The 7,755-nt window shown below is 38.9% G+C and overlaps 1 non-coding gene across 1 annotated transcript; it reads right to left on the reverse strand.

Moving 5' to 3' along the window:
- Positions 1 to 4,061: 4,061 nt before the first annotated feature.
- LOC123596537 lies at positions 4,062 to 4,168 on the reverse strand. Its single transcript, XR_006711713.1, has one exon. It is a non-coding gene; the product is annotated as a U6 spliceosomal RNA (small nuclear RNA).
- Between the last annotated feature and the right edge of the window lie 3,587 nt (positions 4,169 to 7,755).

Genomic DNA, 7,755 nt, shown 5'->3' on the forward strand with positions numbered 1-7,755 from the left:
TGTTCATAGCAGCACTCTCAACAATAGCCAAATTATGGAAAGAGCCTAAATGTCCATCAATTGATGAATGGATAAAGAAATTGTGGTTTATATACACAATGGAATACTACGTGGCAATGAGAAAAAATGAAATATGGCCTTTTGTAGCAACGTGGATGGAACTGGAGAGTGTGATGCTAAGTGAAATAAGCCATACAGAGAAAGACAGATACCATATGGTTTCACTCTTATGTGGATCCTGAGAAACGTAACAGGAACCCATGGGGGAGGGGGAGGAAAAAAGAAAAAAAAAAAAAAGAGGTTAGAGTGGGAGCGAGCCAAAGCATAAGAGACTGTTAAAAACTGAGAACAAACTGAGGGTTGATGGGGGGTGGGAGGGAGGAGAGGGTGGGTGATGGGTATTGAGGAGGGCACCTTTTGGGATGAGCACTGGGTGTTGTATGGAAACCAATTTGACAATAAATTTCATATAATAAAAAAAAAAATTAAAAAAAAAAAAAGAAATCCAGAATTGTGATGCCTCCATTTTCTTTTTCTTTTTCAGGATTGCTTTGGTTATTCGGGGTCTTTTGTGGTTCCTTACAAATTTTAGGATTGTTTGTTCTAGCTCCGTGAAAAATGCTGGTGGTATTTTGATAGGGATTGCATTAAATGTGTAGATTGCTTTGGCTAGTATAGACATTTTAACAATATTTGGTTCTTCTAATCCATGAGCATGGAATGCTTTTCCATTCCTTTGTGTTCTCTTCAATTTCTTTCATAAGTGTTCTACAGTTTTCAGAGTACAGATCTTTTATCTCTTTGGTGAGGTTTATTCCTAGGTATCTGTTTTTGGTGCAATTGCAAATGGGATTGATTCCTTGATTTCTTTCTCTGATGCTTCATTTTTGGTGTATAAAATGCAACAGATTTCTGCATGTTGATTTTATATCCTTTGACTGCTAAATTCATGTATTAGTGCTAGCAATTTTTTGGTGAAGTCTTTTGGGTTTTCCACATAAAGTATCATGTCATCTGCAAATAGTGAAAGTTTGATGTCTTCCTTGCTGATCTGGATGCTTTTTATTTCTTTTTGCTGTCTTATTGCTGAGGCTAAGACTTCCAGTACTATGTGAAATAGTAAGGTGACAGTGGACATCCTTGTCTTGTTCCTGACCAAAGGGGAAAGGCTCTCAATTTTTCCCCATTGAGGATGATATTAGCTGTGGGTCTTTCATATATGGCTTTTATGACAGTGAGGTGTGGTGCATCTATCATTACTTTTTTGAAGGTTTTTATCAAGAATAGATGCTGTACTTTGTCAAATGCTTTTTCTGCATCTATTGCCAGGATCATCTTCCACTGTTTTGTTGTTGCTCTTTTTGTTGTTGTTTCTGTACCAGTTATTTCTGCTCTAATCTTTATTATTTCCCTTCTTCTGTTTGCTTTAGGCTTAATTTGCTATTCCTTTTCTAGTTCCTTTAGGCATAGGGTTAGGTTGTATACTTGAGACTTTTGTTGCTTCTTGATGTAGGCCTGTATCGCAAAATATTTGTCTCTTAGGACTGCCTGTGCTGCATCCCAAAGGTTTTGGACTACTGTGTTTTCATTTTCATTTGCTTCTATGTACTTTTTTTATTTGTCTTTAATTCCTGGTTAACCCATTCATTCTTTAGTAGGATATTCTTTTTTTTAATTTTTTAAATATTTATTTTTGAGATAGAGCATGAGCAGGGGAGGGGCAAGAGAGAGGGAGACACAGAATCTAAAGCAGGCCTCAGGCTCTGAGCTGTCAGCACAGAGCCTGATGTGGGACTCAAGCTCATGGACTGCAAGATCATGACCTGAGCCTAAGTCAGACGCTTAACCAACTGAGCCACCCAGACACCCCAAGTAGGATATTCTTTAACCTCCATGTATTTGTGGTCTTTCTAAAATTTTTCTTGTGGTTGCCTTCATGTTTCATAGCATTGTGGTCTGAAAATATGCATGGTATGATTTCAGTCTTTTTGTATTTGTTGAGGACTGATTTGTGACCAAGTATGTGATCTATTCTGGAAAATGTTTCATGTGCACTTGAAAAGAATGTGTACTCTGCTGCTTTAGGATGAAATCTTCTGAAAATGTCTGTTAAGTCCATCCAGTGAAGTGTGTCATTCAAAACTATTGTTTCCTTTTTTTAAAAAAATTATTTATTGTTTAATTTACATCCAAAGAGCATAAGGTGCAACAATGATTTCAGGAGTAGATTCCTTAATGCTCCTTACCCATTTAGACTACCCCCCCTCTGACAACCACTTTAGCAACCCTCTGTTTGTTCTCTATATTTCAGAGTCTTTTATGTTTTGTTCTCCTCCCTGGTTTTATATTATTTTTGTTTCCCTTCCCTTATGTTCGTCTGGTTTCTATCTTAAAGTCCTCATATGAGTGAAGTCATATGATATTTGTCTTTCTCTGACTACTTTCGCTTAGCATAATACACTCCAGTTCTATCCATGTAGTTTCAAATGGCAAGATTTCATTCTTTTTGATTGCCAAGTAATACTCCACTTAGTATATATACCACGTCTTCTTTATCCACTCATCCGTCAATGGACATTTGAGTTCTTTCCATGTTTTGGCTATTGTTGATAGGGCTGCTATAAACACTGGGGTACATGTGACCCTTTGAAACAGCACACCTATATCCCTTGAATAGATACCTAGTAGTGCAATTGCTGGGTTGTAGGGTAGTTCTATTTTTAATTTTCAAAACCATTGTTTCCTTGTTGATTTTCTGCTTAAATGATCTGCCGTCCATTGTTGTACATGGGGTGTTAAAGTCCCCTACTATTATTCTATTATTATCAATGAGTTTCTTTATGTTTGTTATTAATTGATTTATATATTGGGTATTTACAAGTTGGGGGCATAAATATTTACAATTGTTAGATCTTCTTGATGGATAGACCCCTTGATTATGATATAATACCCTTCTTCATCTCTTGTTACAGTCCTTACTTTAAAATCTAGTTTGTCTGATATAAGTATGGCTACTTCAGCTTTCTTTGATGTCCATTAGCATGATAGATGGTTCTCCATCCCCCCACCTTCCATCTGCAGGTGTCTTTAGATCTAAAATGAGTCTCTTGTAGGCAGCATATAGATTTATCTTTTTTTTTAATCCATTCTGATAACCTGTGTCTTTTTTTTAATGTTTATTTATTTATTTTGAGAGAGAGAGAGAGTGTGTGAGCTGGAGAGGGGCAGAGGGAGAGGGAGAGAGAGAATCCCAAGCAGACTCCACATTGTCACTGCAGAGTCTGATGTGGAGCTTGATCTCATGAACCATGAGCTCATGACCTGAGCTGTCAAGAATTAGTAGATTAAGCAACTAAGCCACCCACACACCCCTGACACCCTATGTCTTTTTATTGGAGCATTTAGTCCATTTACATTCAGAGTGATTATTAAAAGATACAAATTTAATGCCATTGTGTTACCTGTAGAGTTGGTGTTTTGGTGATCTATGTTCCTTTCTAGTTTTGTTGCTTTTGGTCTCCCCCCACCTCACTCAAAGAGTATCCCTTAATATTTCCTTCAGGTCTGGTTTAGTGGTCACAATCTCCTTAAGTTTTTGGTTTGTCTAGGAAACTCTATCTCTCCTTCTATTCTGAATGACAGCCTTGCCAGATAAAGTATTCTTGGCTGCATATTTTTCCCATTTGGCACATCGAGTGTTTCCTGCCATTCCCTCCTGGCCTGACAAGTTTTTGTGGACAGATCTGCAAACATGATCTGTCTTCCCCTGTAGGTTAAAGATTTTTTTTTCCCTTGCTGCTTTCAGGATTCTTTCTTTATTTGTGTATTTTGTGAATTTGACTATGATATGCCTGGTGATGGCTGGCTTTTGTTGAATTTAATGGGAGTTCTCTGTGCTTCTTGGATTTTGATGTCTGTGTCCTTCCCCAGATTAGGGAAGTTTTCAGCTGTTATTTGCTCAAACAAACCTTCTGCCCCCTTTTTCTTCTCTTCATCTTCTGGGACTCCTATGTTATTATATTTTAGTAAGTCACTAAGTTCCCTAAGTCTACCTTCATGGTAAACATATGAAAAACTTCATGAATTTTCATGTCATCCTTCTGCAGAGGCTGTACTAATCTTCTCTGTATTGTTCCAATTTTAGTATATGTGCTGCCAAAGAAAGCACACATTTTTTGTTTGTAAATCTGAGCTGTAACATGCCTATATGCAGGACTAAGCAGAAGTTTTTAATCTATAGGTCTTAGCAGCAAGGGAAATAGAAGCAACAAAGAGTCAGACATGCTAAATTTTCTCCTGTTATAATTTTCCATTGTCAATCTTTATTCCATTTTTATGGAACAGGGGCAGAGGTGGTCTTCTGTAACTGCTTCAAGCCAAAATAGGGCACAGAAGGGCTTTGGAATGGAAGGATTTAACATGGTACAGGTTGTAACTCCCTTATTCTAAGGGATGGGGTATCACAGATCTTTCCTTATCTGAGAACTTGGATATTTTTCTGCATGGTTTGGCACTATATGACATTATTAGTTTTATCCCCAAGTATACTCCCAGAAATATTAACAGTAGAGTCAAATCCAGTTTTTCATTCCCTCTAAAACTGATCTGATATTGATGGGTATCCAACAGATCAGTAAACCAGTCCCAGCCATCTTGGAAAAGGGGGAGGGGGGTATGGTAGTCAATGGTTTCTTGTAGCCAAGTGGCTTCCTGCTTGATTTTATATGGATTCTTATTTCCCAGGAGGAGTTAATATGGGTGAAGGCAAGTGGTATTAGACATCGTATAGATTCTGCCTTTTTCAGCAAGCAATCAGTAATTAACAAGAGGCATTTCAATGGAAATAAAAGAAACACAGGTTAATTGTTGGAGCAAACTATAGGCCCAGTGTCTGAGTCCAAGTCCTAGAGAGAAGATTTTTAGGTGTCAGGCTTGAAGCATCCTCAGAAAGAGTGGGAGCACACAGCAGCAATCTGATGGATTTTTCTGTTTTGTAGTTCAAATGTCTCTGGTGCTCCTTTTGAGTGGCTCATAGAGAACAGGCATGAACATTGTCTATACATGAGCTATTGTGGCAATTTTTCTGAAGTTTATCTCAAGTTGTCCAACTTCAGTTTGCAGGACTTCAGGAAAAAGAAAGTTTTCGTTCTTAATGATTTTAAGATAAGAGAACAGGAGAAGATTGTAATCTTTAGTTTGGAGAGTCACAGTCAGATATTTGAGGAAACGAGAAGAATTCAGTGTCAGTCCAGTTTTATAGGCAAACAACAAACATTCAAAGATAATTAACCAGACGTAGAACCTAACATGCACAAAAAATGTGTTATTGAAACACAACCTTTCTCTTTAAACTCATCTTCTTTCCTGTCAAACATAGCCAAATTAAGGGTAATTTGCTCATAAGGGGCGAAGCATCTGACTTCAGCTCAGGTCATGATCTCACGGTTTGTGGGTTCAAGCCCCACCTCTGGTTCTGCACTGACAGCCTGGAGCCTGCTTTGGATTCTGTGTCTCCTTCTCTCTGCCCCCCCTCCCCCACTCACACTCTGTCTCTCTCACTCAAAAATAAATAAACGTTTTTAATAAAAATTTTAAAGACTAATTTGTTTGTGAAATAAGTCTAGTTTTTACAAACTTGGCCAAATTATTTGCATATGCACAGTAAGAATAGTGATTGACCATATAGGTTTTTTTTTTCATTTGCTATGCTAGACCTTTTTATAAAGAATTTCAAACGGAGACTCTAACAGCTTTTTAAGGCCAGACACCAAGCCAAATAACTTGCCATTAGATTCATCTGCAATACCTGTATATTGGGTGAATTCCTCTCTTCTCAAGGTCCCCAAAATATCCTGAGGTTCCTGCACCTGCCAGGAAGTGACATCTTCTACTCACCTGATAAGTCTGCTGGGAACTCTGTAAGCAAGGTATCAGGCCAACATTTCCAAGAGCTCTATTGGTTCCTTAAAATCGACCTGAGCTCCTTAAAGTCATATGGTCATATCTGAGTCTATGCATGCATCTCTCAAATATGACATTTCAGTCAAAGCCTTAGTAATATAGCCAATGTTTCCAATGGTGTCGTGTTATAAGAACATATTTTTATTGAACTAATCCAAATAATTATAATTCCATAAGAGAAAGAAGAATATTCATTGAGAGTTTTTTAATTCTGGAGGGTTCAGTTATGGAGAAAAGGTAAATGCTTATATTTTTTTCATAAAGGAATATTTTATCAAATTTTGTAAGTCATAGATGTCTTAAGAGAAAAAGTTTCCCTGAATCTGGAAACGCAAACAGTAGAGAACCAGCAATGTGTGTTGTTTTCATACAACATACATTGTTTTCAGCAATGTTTTCATACGTTTCCTAACAGACCCAGATATCTTTAGCTTTTCTGTAATGAGACAATACAGACAAACCTTGTGGTTTAGTCATTAATGTTTCAGTATTTTATCTTATTTACAAGAGACTTAGAAATCCAATGAATTCAACTCAATTTATCATTTATCGTAGCAAAACTCCCAAAGCTTTGGGTTACCAAAGATTTTGGAAGCTATTTAAAAGTGTATCCGTAAACTTTTTTACCTAACCTACTGGCTCTTAACAATTACCCATGAAAACTTTATGAGACAGACAAAAATCAACCATCATTTTCAGTCACTTTTTGTTGGCAAATTGCAACTGAGATAACACAAGCTTATTTGACTTGAGTAAACCTTGGTAGAATAAAGGTTTTACATTCATGAGGATAACTCAAAAGACACGTTTATTTTCATTAAGCCAACAACCTTGAAGCAGCTTTAATACCAAATATGTTGCACCTGTGTCCGCTCACAAGTCAATCCACTGGTTCCCCACAGTCAGTGTTACCTGGGGCTTCCGCGGGGCTCTTTGGTCCAGGGGAGCACGTGGGCCTCTTCATGCTGATGGAGGAGGTCCTCCAGTTTGAACCTCATAGGGAGGTGGCCCAGCGGCTTGGGGTGCTTTTTGCTCCTTGATAGTGAGGGTGGGAGGAGCGGGAGCCTGTGACGTGGAGACACTGATGATGGAATGGGGCAGGGCTGTGTGAGCACCCAGGTGCCGGTGTAGGAGGAGGGGGAGGAGGAAGCATCAGGTGTGCTGCTGGCAAGGCCGGAGGCAGATTGAAACTTTGGGACTAACGATATCTTTTTTTTTTTTTTTTTTCTCTTTAATAATTTCCATCTCCTGGGGCACCTGGGTGGCTTAGGTCATGATCTCACAGTTCGTGGTTTGAGCCCTGCACCAGGCTCTGTGCTGACCGCTCAGAGCCTGGAGCCTGCCTCGGATTCTGTGTCTCCCTCTCTTTCTCCCTCTCCCCCCCCCCCCCACCCCTCCCCCACTCGTGCTCTGTCTCTCTCTCTCTCAAAAATAAATAAAAACATTAAAAGAAAATAATTTGCATCTCCTGTCTTTTCCTCCTACAGAACAGGCTTTTTCTCTGGTTGACTTTCAGCCTTCTGGAAGAGCCAAGAGGAGCAGGCAGCGGGCTGGGCATTGGTTCTGGGGCTTGCGCCTGGAGGTGGGGCTAGATTTAGGATTTCTAGTGTCTGCCTGTCTTCCTCCTCCTCTTCCCCATTATCCTGACTATTCGGAAGGGACAGTATTGAGGTGTCTAAAATTTTTGTTCATCTTTATCTCCTTGGACCACCAGTTAGGTCCCTTCCTGTGATGCATCTTTATTATGGAGTCACATAAAAGTCTAAATGTAGGGAGTTTTATCCCAGATCGTGT

Source organism: Leopardus geoffroyi, chromosome B1 (genome assembly GCF_018350155.1).
Source record: "Leopardus geoffroyi isolate Oge1 chromosome B1, O.geoffroyi_Oge1_pat1.0, whole genome shotgun sequence".
NCBI lineage: Eukaryota > Metazoa > Chordata > Mammalia > Carnivora > Felidae > Leopardus > Leopardus geoffroyi.